The sequence below is a fragment of the Nannospalax galili genome, unplaced genomic scaffold, assembly GCF_000622305.1.
Source record: "Nannospalax galili isolate Female #2095 unplaced genomic scaffold, S.galili_v1.0 scaffold2162, whole genome shotgun sequence".
Classification (NCBI taxonomy): Eukaryota; Metazoa; Chordata; class Mammalia; order Rodentia; family Spalacidae; genus Nannospalax; species Nannospalax galili.
Window position 1 is genome coordinate 28,607 of NW_008347186.1, and position 12,564 is coordinate 41,170.

General features: G+C 40.4%; 1 protein-coding gene across 1 annotated transcript in view; it reads right to left on the reverse strand.

Moving 5' to 3' along the window:
- LOC103742605 (zinc finger protein 709-like) overlaps positions 1-12,564 on the reverse strand; it is a 20,179-nt gene that overhangs the window by 6,884 nt on the left and 731 nt on the right. The gene's annotated exons all lie outside the window — the stretch shown is intronic.

Below are 12,564 nucleotides of genomic sequence, written 5' to 3' on the forward strand. Positions count from 1 at the left end.
AATCACACTTTATGATCAGGTTGCAGAGTCCAAGGAGCTGATCCAGTACATAAAGGATTTTCACACAAAACTAGAACTGAGTTTGATCCCTAGAACAAGCAAATAGGTCAAAAGAAAAGAGAAAAATATTGTTCCCTTGACAAATGTGACATGCACTCATATGCATACACATTACACACACAATAATATTTTAAAACTTAAAAAATAATCAGGTTATCAACATTTGTAGCTTGACCCTTAGTGACCTGTGACATAGTATGCACATGTCTTCAAATTAATTCCTAAGATAAGCACTCATATACAAGTTAAAATGTTCAACTTCAGTCTTAGTGAAATGACATGAACTGCAGCAGTACACCAGGTAAGGAGACTGATCTGAGAAAAATCAGTTGGCCAGGCCTTCCCCAGAAGACTTCTCCACAAGACCAATGCAAAGCTACTGCCTTTGTGAACATCACCTCCAGATCAGTCCAGCTTTCCATTCAAACACCCAATAGGTGGCTCCAAAATGAAATTGAGTTTCACTTTCATGAGGCAGAAATCCACTGTTCTAAATGGGATGCCAAGGCTTAGAGTTTTGAGAAAAGCTCCTTTCACATAATTAGTCAATTACTCAGCAACCTCTATCTGCCCTATGATGGATCTTGCACACTCCATGCCCTGACCTGGGGGAAGGACTCAAAATTTGTATAAATTTGAAATTCAGACCTTCTCATGGGCAGATGGTGCCATGTCTATTCATACCAGACTATGACACTCAAAAGAAATGATTCTATCAAAGTCTTGTTTGGTAAATGTACTGTAGTTACTTATGGAAGAATGGGTGAGGGGTTATTTACAGGACCATGGCTGACAGAATGACAGCTGTAACTTTGAAAAACCCCCTTACTATGTGTAATGCCTCACAAAAGCTCCATCTAGAAAGGTTCCTGAACAACTACTGGGGAACTTCAAGGCCAGAGAGTCAGCATCTTCAGTATTTGTTACAGTTAATCTTTATATGTATATATTATGTTGATGAGGGGCACTGTGAACCTTGTTTCAGGGGAATACTGAGCTTCCTAAGATCACCTCTGCTGACATCTAACACCAAGGAACAAAGGTGTCATAGGGTAAGGACTTGTTTGGCCAATCCTAAAAGCAATCTACTCATTCAATGTTTGTATGTACGTATGTATGTATGTATGTATGTATGTATGCATGCATGTATAATCTATCTATCTATCTATCAATCATCTATCTATCTATCTATTGATCTATCTATCAATCATCTATCTATGTAAAACTGATAAACTTACAGCCAAGAAAACACAAACATTACATTCAGAGGGCCCATCATTGAAATGGATACCAGGGAGTAGGTATTTATGTCCTTGCTGGGACCAAACACCTGACAAGAAACTTAAAAGGGTGACAAGACACTTAAAGGGGGGACAGATGAAGAATACATTCTGTCTTATGTAGTGAGAAGGGACACAGCACACCTGGGTGCGGAAATATAGCTGTTTGCACAGCTCAGCAATCAGAAAGCAGGCCGTGAGAGGAACAGAGGAAGATCCATTATATTAGACCATTGGATGACACAGTCTCTGGACCTCCTAAAGCAGGCACTCACCTCTCCTGCAGTTTTAGCTCTTTCTGACCATAAATAAACCCTTTCCTTACAGGTTCATCATCAACGCTGTCACTGGGACAGAGTGTAAAGCCCATAAAGACTCCCAGGATAAGCACAGGACCAAGCCCAATTTCAGCTTTTCAGGATCATTTCTTCCCATTAACTCAGGGGATGAGATCAATCTTAAATGTCACCTACAAGAAAAACCATTTGAAGCTGTTTGGACCAGGCATTATCAAGTCAAGTCCAAATCTCTCTAACTACAATCAAGGTACAGGGTTCATTTCTATTGAGGGAGAGTGAGAAGGGACATGGGCAGATAAGGAAAGTCAGAGTAGCTTTCTTAAGATAGCAACAGCTTGTTCCCAGAAGACATTGCAGTGGAGAGTGGCAGAAAAGAAGAGCTCACTGGGGGTGGACGTCCAAGCAGGACCAATAAGGAAGAAGGGGAAGGGAGAAGTCACTGACTGTATAAGACCCTGGACCCAGTGCCTGGTCAGTGGGCTCCAAGCTCTGGGATCCTTTCCTTTCCAAAAGTGAGCCATTGCTTTCTTCAATAAAGCTTTCTGTAGCTTTTTTCATGTTTTGGTTTTCTGTCTCTCCCAGTCAATCCTCTGTCTGTCTCATGAATAAACTTGCTTATTCCCTTGATGACCACCCCATCTGGTTACATCATGGATTCATCTGGCCTCCTACAAAAGTTCATGAGCACTAATCCTATGAGCCACTTGGAGAGCTCCATCTAGTCTCTAATGAGAATCAGGTGGAATCCGCCCTCACAAATCTGCAGGCCCTAATGAATAGCCAAGACTCTCTCATCTTTTCGGGATCTATCATATAAATTTAAAATGTATACGTTATTTTTTGTATGCCCACCCATGTCCTACAGAACACAGCAACCTACTTCAGAGAATTCATCCTGTCCCTGATACTTCAGGGAGACCTCAAATTATTCTTGGACTATGGTTAAACCTTCCTAAAAGTTACAAAGCACATCTTTACTCCAGTTGCAAAGTCTGCCCACCTGCTCTCAGGACAATGTTGACAATATCACTGGACTGTGTACTGGGTCTGGGCATCTTACTGTCTGATTACTACTAAATCCCATCACTCTGTCATATTTAACCATTCGACATCCTGTTATTCCTGATCCTGCCTGAAACATAATCTGACAACCTTCTCCAAGAGTCTATGATCTCTTCAGACACCACAAGTGAACCCTCATGGAATACTGCAGATCTGACTGCTCTTACATCCTAATTGGACTGTCAATGTCTACCTAGTCATTCTATGAAAACTGACTCTAGGACTGGAGAGGTGGGTCAGTGGTTAAGAGCACATGGTGGTTCAATTTGCAGCATACACATGGTAGTTAACAACCATCAACAACAACTCCAGTTCCAGGGGATCCAATGTCCTCTTCTGGCCTCCATGGGCATTGTACACACATGGTGCACTTACATACATGCTGTGCAAACATTTGGACACACAAAATAAAAATAATTAATTTTTAATGGACCCAATTAACAGCCATCCCCCAGTACCATGTCTAATGAACCCCTATCTTGCTGTGCTTATCACTCATTTAAAACACTCATGGACAAATATAACCACAAATTCAGCTTCCTCCATCTCTTCTCTCTTCAGTTGGATATGTACCTTCATCAAGGTACCCTGATTAAAGTGTTCTACAGGTGCTAAGCTAAGTGGTATCTTTCTCCAAAAGTACTAGAGGTTATGTCTAGCTCCACTGTTGAGGAGACAACTCTACATATACATTTAAATGGTCACCAAGAATAAGGAGCTGTTAACAAGGAGGATGTTAGATGGTTCAGAATACATGCTTTATATTCCAAAGACAGTCAACATCCTGCACCTCGAGGACCTGTAAGTGCTCATCGCATAATCAGAAGGACAAGAAAACAGATTCCAAGGACTCGGTACAAAGCTGGTCACAGCACACATGCCTCCAATCCCAGTGGTGAGGAGGTGGAGGCTACAGGAAACATGCTGGGATGCTAGTCTAAGGGAATTGGTGAACTCCTTGTTCAGTGAGAGAGCCTGTCTCCATCAAGAAGGTGGAGGGTGGCATCAAGGTGGCTCCATGGATAACAGCACTTGGCTGGCAAGCCTGGAAAATTCAGTATAATCCACAAAACCCACATAAAGATGGAAGGAGAGAACTGAGTCTACAAAGTTGTCCTCAGTCTACACACAGGTATCATGGCAAATGTGAGCCCCTCTACACACATGACATACACATGCATATGTAATAGTAATAAATAAAATTTCTAAATTGCAAAAACGAGGAAAATGACATTTTGGTGTGATGAAGGCCATGGTGCGTGTGTAATGACAATCAACATCGACCTCTGGCATTGAAAACCACCTGGAGACCATTACACATACCTGCATTCAGATGAACACATACACAGGCACAAGCGCAGAATCTCAATTCCCTCATCTCTGAGAATCTGCTTGTGCTGAACTCATCCCCTGGAAAGACCATGCCATTTTCTGAAGCCCTTCAAATTCCCTTCCACTCCAGCAAATGACAGAGTCCTAATAGACCATGAAGTGTTCAACCGGTGGTGAGAAAATGAAACAGCCTTGGCTGCGAAACAATATGCACAGAGTTTGAACCCTCCTTTGCAGTGGTTTTGGTTCCCTTATTCCTTTCCTATCTCAACTCACTCCTTTTAAGAATGACTCCTTTTCTGTCTAGATGTGGTCACATGTCTGAACTTCCCAGGTCCCCACTTCCCATGGGAAAATCACTCCTCTCTCTATCTGCTAACTTGACCTACACATGCTCCATGGCCTTCATCACACCAAATATCAAGTTTCCATCAATGATCAGTAAGCCCTTTATAAGATATCACCCAAGAGCTCTGCTCACCTGACACCATTCTTATGGTGCAGTGAGTATCATGTGTATGTGGGCACAGGGTGAGTGGACATAGATTAGCATCTTATACTTATTGTACCTTGTCAGGGTGTTAGCCATAGGAGTATAACATATCTCAGGGACCCACAAGTCCCTTAATTGACACACTTCCTTTCAGGAATGGGGATTATGAGGAAAAAGGGCTTTGGGACTATGATCAGATCCAGAGGTCTGAGGAAGAACATTAGATAGAAAATGGTACAACAGTACTAGGTTCCCAAAGCAGATTAACCAAACACCCTAACATAGATCCCTAAGTCCACACCAAGGCAGTCCCCTCACTGCGAAATTCCCAGCCTCCATACCAGGCAGACACACCTGCTCAGCCAGGACTCTGGTAAATCAGATCTAGCTCAATGCCTCCCTATCCCATTTCAATCATCCACCCTCACTCCGTCCCCTGTCAGCCTCTCTCACAGGCAGGCTCCAATTCTTTCACCTCAGATCCCAGGACTAGCTTCCCAAACCTGATTAACTAAACACCCTACCATAGACCCCTAAGTCAACCTTGTCCCCCACAAGGTGGTCCCCTCATATCCAACTTCCCAGCATCCCAATCAGGCAGTCAGACCTGCTCAGTCAGGACTCTGACCAGTCTACTACCCAGCAAGAACTTGAAATACCCATCAATTTGTCTTCCATACCTAAACAAAAATTAACTAAACCATAAAAACAGTATTAACAGAACAAAAATTCAATTAAACAAAAGTAGAGTAGAAGTTCCTGTTGAACACATAACAAACTACACATAACAAACACATAACTAGCAAAGAATATACACAATGGCAATGGAAAAATACAAACAATATGAAAAACCAGGAAAATATGTCCCCAACAAAATCCATGAGTCCTACAGATGAGCACAGCATTAAGAACCACCCCGTAGAATGCCAGGATGCAGAATTTAAAAGAACAAACATAAACATCATGAAAAAACTTCAAGAAAAACACAAACAACTCAATGAACTCAAAGCGGAAAAGCATAAACTTTTGACTGAAGCTCAAGAATATGCAAATATGTGGCTTAATGAAATATCAAAAAAATTCATAACTTGAAAACAAATTCACTAAAGAGATAGAAATAGTGAAGAAAACCCAAACAGAAATGAGCATGGGACTAAAGGAAATGAATACAGGACTGAAAAACTCAATAAACCAGTAAGAAACAACAGGAGACTATCTCAAAAGCAGAATCAATGAAATGGAAAACAGAATATCAAGACTGCAGGATAAAGTTGAAGACCTGGACTCCTTAAGTAAAGGCTATGCAAAATTCAAAAAAACAGAAATGGAATACTCAGGAAATGTGGGACAACATGAAACGACCAAATCTAAGTATTATAGGCATACAGGAAGGAGAAGAAACTCAAACCAATGACTTCAAACAGATCTTCAATAGGATTATAGACGAAAACTTCCCTTAAGATACCTGTAGAGATTAAAAAAGCACAGAGAACATCATTAAGACCTGATGAGAACAGAAAGTCCCCACGGCATTTCATAGTAAAAACATTAAATGTACAGAACAAAGGGAGGATGTTGAAAGCTGCTAGAAAAAAACAGCAAGTTACATATAAAGGAAATCCCATCAGAATTACAGCTGACTTTTCAAAGCAAACTATGAAAGCCAGAAGAGCCTGGAACAAAGTATTCCCAGTTCTATGTGACCATGGATGCCAACCCAGGAGTGCCACCAGCCTGTGAGAGGCATTTCCCATTCAGACCACAACAGACCTGAATTTCCTAGGCTCCAGTTTCTCACCCACACCAGATTTTACTATGGCTACAGTGCTGTGCTGAGTGCAGGGGCTCTTGGCATCAACTGAAATTCACCTTCATTGGAATAACTTTTAAAAGCTTAACATGCCTCACCAGGCCCTGGACCTCACTCCTGAGCCCTGCTCAGAGTCTGAGGCATGGAGGTAAGGGAGCAGGAAGTGCCAAGGGAAAACTCTGAGGAAGAATTGGGAAGATTCCAATGGCTTATGTGTGAGGCAGGAGAGCAGGACCGACTTCCAGGAAGAGAGAGTGCTGAATGTTCAAAGGGTACGAGGAGAGCAGAACCCAGGAGGCCAAGGAGGTAGGACAGCACCCCTGCACTATACCCAGAGCCAATCTGCAGAAAAGCCATTTCAGGGTCTCTGCGTAGTCCAGAGTTAGGGGGAAAGCACCTATGCTCCTCTTTCCACCCAAGTTGAACCTTGTCTCCTTCAACCAAGAAGATATTACAATCATGAACATTTATGCACCAAACTCAGGAACACACAATTTCATAAAATCAGTAGTCTGCGACTATAGAACAGAGATTGACACCAACTCAGTGATAGTGGGAGACTTTAATACCCCACTGTCTTCAACAGGCAGGTCAACTGGACAAAGATTAAACAGAGAGACATCTGAATTAAATGACATGCTACATGAAATGGACCTAACAAACAGGTATCGAATATTCTACCCATCCACCAAAGAATACACTTTTTACTCAGCAGCTCATGCAAGTCATTCTAAAATTGATCACAGTCTGGGGCACAAAACAAATCTCAATAAATACAAAAACTTTGAAATAATTCTATCAGACCACAGTGCAATAAAGCTTATAATCAACAACAAAAAAATCTCTAGCAAACACATGAACTCATGGAAATAAAACAACACACTCCTGAATTGTGAATGGGTCAAAGAAGAAATTAAGAAATAAAAGTATTCTCAGAACAAAATGAAAATGAGAAAACAACAGAACAAAACCTCTAGGACACCCTAAAAACAGTTCTAAGAGCAAAGTTTATAGTTCTTAGTGCCTACATTAAAAAATCAGAAAGAACACATGTAAACAATTCAACAGTTCCAATTCAAGACTCTGGAAAGGCAAGAACAAACCAACCCCAAACCGAGTAGATGAGAAGAAATAACAAAACTCAGAGTAGAAATTAATGAAATAGAAACAAAAAAGCCAATAAAAAAAAAATCAATGATTTCTAAGAGGTGGTTTAGTGAAAGGTTTAACAAGATAGACAGACCTTAGCCCAGTTAACCAAAAGAAAGAAAGAAAGCAAATCCAAATCAACAAAATCAGAGATGAAAAGGGAAGCATCACAACAGACAACAAAAAAATCCAAAACATTGTAAGGGAATACTTTAAAAATTTATACTCCATTAAATTTGAAAACCTAAAAGAAATGGATGAATTTCTAAAATCATGGCCACCACCAAGGTTAAACCAAGAGGAGATCAATAGCCTAAACAGACCCATAACAAATAACCAAATTGAAACAGTAATACAAAACCTCCTGACTAAAAAAAAACCCAAGCCCAGATGGATTCACAGCAGAATTCTACCAAACATTCAAAGAAAATCTACAACCAATACAGCTTAAATTATTAAAAAAGATAGAAACAGAGGGAGAACTCCCAAACTCCCTTCTATGAAGCCAGTATCACTCTGATACCAAAACCACGTAAAGATACAAAAAAAGAAAACTATAGACCCATATCCTTAATGAACATAGATACAAAGATACTCAACAAAATACTTGAAAACCGCATACAGACACACATCATAAAGATCAACCACCATGATCAAGTCACCTTTAGTCCAGAGACGCAGGGATGGTTCAACATATGTAAGTCGGTAAATGCAAGAAAACATATAAATGGACTTAAAGACAAAAGCCACTTGGTCCTCTCAATAGATGCAGAAAAGGCATTTGACAAAATCCAACATGCATTTGTGTTAAAAATCCTAGAAGGAATTGGTTGGAGGGAACTTATCTTAACATACTTAAAGCTATATACAAACCCATAGCCAACATCATCCTAAATTGAGAAAAACTGGAAGCATTTCTTCATACAGACACACATCAAAAAGATCAACCACCATGATCAAGTCAAGCTTTAGTCCAGAGATGCAGGGATGGTTCAACATATGCAAGTCGGTAAATGCAAGAAAACATATAAATGGACTTAAAGACAAAAGCCACTTGGTCCTCTCAATAGATGCAGAAAAGGCATTTGACAAAATCCAACATGCATTTGTGTTAAAAATCCTAGAAGGAATTGGTTGGAGGGAACTTATCTTAACATAATTAAAGCTATGTACAACAAACCCATAGCCAACATCATCCTAAATTGAGAAAAACTGGAAGCATTTCTGTTAAAATCAAGAACCAGACAGGGCTGTCCCTATCTCCACTCCTTTTCAATACAGTGCTTGATACTCTTGCAAGAGCAATAAGACAAGAAAAGGAAATTAAAGGAGTACGAATTGGAAAAGAAGAAGGCAAATTATACCTATTTGCAGATGATATTATATATAGGAAATCCCAAAAATTCCACTAGAAAACTGTTAAAATTGATAAATACTTGTAGTAAAGTGACAAGATACAAAATCAACTAACAAAAAACAGTACCCTTTTTATACACCAATAACAACCAATCAGAAAAAGCACTTGAGGAAACACTCCCAATCTCAAAAGTCTAAAAAAAAAAAAAAAAAAAAAGCAGGAAATTAAAGGAGTAACAATTGGAAAAGAAGAGCTCAAATTATCCCTTTCGCTCCCAATCTCAAAAGTCTAAAAAAAAAAGGATAAACCTAACCAAAGACATTAAAGATCTCTACAATAAAAAATTTAAAACTCTAAAGAAAGAGACTGAGGAAGACTCTGGGAGATGGTAAGACCAACCATGCTCATGGATTAGTAGAATCAATATTGTGAAAATGACCATCTTACCAAAAGCAATTTACAGATTAAATGCAATCCCAATCAAAATACCCATGACATTCTTCACAGAGTTTGACAAAACTATCCTAAAATTTATATGGAATCGCTGGGTGTGGTGGTACACACCTTTAATTCTAGCACTTGGGAGGCAGAGGCAGGAGGATGTCTGTGAGTTTGAGGCCAGCCTCGTCTACATAGTGAGTTCCAGGCCAGCTGAGCTACAGGGAGACCCTGTTTCAAAAAGACCAAAAAGAAAAAAAAAATTATAATGAATCACAAAAGACCATGGAAGTCAAAACAATCTTGGGCAAAAAGAACAATGCTGGGGGATCACCATACCAGATCTCAAAATAAATTACAGAACTACAGTCGTAAAAACAGCATGGTACTGGTACAAAAATAGACATGTAGATCAATGGAACACAACAGAAGACTCAAATATGAGTTCATATAATTTCAACCACCTGATATTTGACAAAGGTGCTAAGAACACACAATGGAGGAAAGATGCAGAAGACCCAAATATGAGTTCGTATAATTTCAACCACCTGATATTTGACAAAGGTGCTAAGAACACACAATGGAGGAAAGATAGCATCTTCAACAAATGGTGCTGGCAAAACTGGAGAAGATTGAAACTTGACCCTTATCATTCAACCTGCACAAAAGTCAACTCCAAATGGATTAAAGACTTCAATATAAAACCAGAAACTCAGAAATTGCTAGAAGAAAACACATGCAGTACCCTCCAAGATACAGGTGTAGGAAAGGACTTTCTAAATCAGACACCAACTGCTCATGCACTAAGGTCTACAATCAGTAAGTGGTACCTCATTAAATTACAAAGTTTCTGTATGGAAAAGAAAGAACCAAGGAAGGGAAGGGGAAGCCCAGTGAGTGGGAGAAAATCTTCAACTGCTACACATCTGACAGAGGATTAATATCCAGAATATGCAAAGAACTCAATAAAGAAAGAAATAAGATAAACAGCTCAATAAAAAGATGGGCAGTAGACCTAACAGAGAGTTCTCAAAGAAATAAGAATGGCTAAGAAGTACCTTAAAAAGTGCACAGCATGCTTAGTAATTAAAGAAATGCAGATTAAAACCACTTTAACATTCTATCTTGCCCAATCAGATGGGTAAAGATCAAGAGAAGAAAAGCTGCCAAATGTTGGAGAGAATGTAGAGAAAGAGGAACATTCATTCACTGCTGGTGGGAATGCAACCTCATGCAACCACTATGGAAAGCAGGAAACTAAAAATGAAGCTACCATATGATACAGTGATACCACTCCTTGGCATATACCCAAAGGACTCATCCTACTGTAGAGATACCAGTACATCCATGTTTGTTGCTGCTCAAGAGGTAAGAAATGGGAATAACTTAAATGTCTCTTAACTGACAACTCATTAATGAAAATGTGGTACATCTACTCAATGGAGTTCTACTCAGGAGTAAGAACAGATGAAATTATGAAATTTGCAGGTAAATGGACAGAGCTAGAGAGTGTTATTCTATGTAACACAAATGCAGAAAAGCAAGCAATGTATGTTCTCCCCTACTTGTGGATTGTAGCACCAATCGCTTATATGTGCATATATAAATTCCGATGTAATACCAGGAACCAGGTAAAGGAAAAGGATACATGGAGGTAAAGGAAAAGAAACAACCTGAAAGGGGGATAGTAGAGAACAGATGTTACCTGAGGGAGGTGGAAAAAATAGGAGTAACTGAAACAGAAGCGAAGAAGGAAGGACATGCAAGGGACCACTGTGTGGAGGAGGGGAGGAAGTCAGGAGAGGAAAGATGGCAGGAATCGGGAGGTATTGGGAGGAAGGTGGGGATACTGGGGGCACTGTGACTAGGGAGGGAGAAAGGAGGGAAGCTGCATGGGAGAAAAAAGATTGGAGATGAGTGAATCTCAGGGGGCTAGGAAACCTAGAGGCAAAAGTGATGCCCTAGAAATCCTTTGAGAAATGCCCATAGTTTCTGAACATTAATGTATATATATTTCTGGGAGCTGAGTGGCAGGAAACACAGTGCCAGACAGAAGAGACCTCCCTTAGAGTGACAAGCACTCGTCAAAGAACTTTCTTTTTGAACAGATGGAAGCTACTGCAGAGTTGCACATCTAGTCAGGCACAGAGAACATATCTCTGGGAGATGCCCAGTACTAGGTGACACATGTGCAGTTGAATCTCTACAACTAAGGCTCATGGAACATAGCAGAACAAGGGGTAGGGAGAGGGCTAATGCACCCCTCAACTCCCTCCAGTGAGGCTTCCTTGTACATCAGGGTGTGATGCATATGGAAGGCCACAACTGGCCAAGCTTTGGAGAATAAGAGACTGTGGAGTGTAGGATGGACTCCTGTACAGAACCTTGCCCACCCACAGCTCAGGGACCACTGCGGAAGAGGAGGCAGAAAGACTGTAAGAGCCAGGGCTGGTTCATGAACATAAGGAGGTGGAGGCTTTCAGGACACTGATGTGAGCCTGTGGCAGTGTTGGCATCAAGCACAGGACCCATGTCAGCTCAATTAAACAAGGGCCCAAAGGGGAGGTGAAAAATAGGTGGCAGACCAGTACTAGTTTGAGAACTATTTGAGACTGATTGCAGATGGGTATGGAAGAATATGACTTACGTTTACCACTGGATAGGCTGACCAGACTCCAGTGGACACATTTACACTGAAGGACATTTAGGTACAAATACCTAAATGAATAGGACTTAGCATGTAAGGCAGAATGCGTAGGGTTCAGTGGGGGAGAGAGGGAGGCATGGATGATGGAGGGGGGTCTGGATTTGAGTAGGAAATGTATGAAATTTAAAAACCTCAATAAACAAATATACAAAAAAGAAAATGGTACAATATATAGGAGAGATCAAATATGATGGGGCCTCTCTCTAAAACCTGGAGAGAGGACTGGAGAGGTGACTCAGTGGTGACAAGTGCATACTGATCTTACAGATGACCTGAGTTCGATTCCCACCAGTCATATTAAGCTACTCACAATATGTAATTCCAGCTCCCAGGGAATCTCTATCATCTGATGACCGTGGACACGTGCACTGAGTGCACACACATACATATACACAAATACGTATATAATAAATAATTTACACTTTTTAAGGAAAGAAGCCATAACCTCAAGAGTGTGATTTAGAGTAAAAACAAGTCAGATAGGAGACACACACACAGTGAGAGAGAGAGAGAGAGAGAGAGAGAGAGAGAGAGAGATAGTTAGTGTGAATGTCTAGATTCTTTCCTTTATGCCACT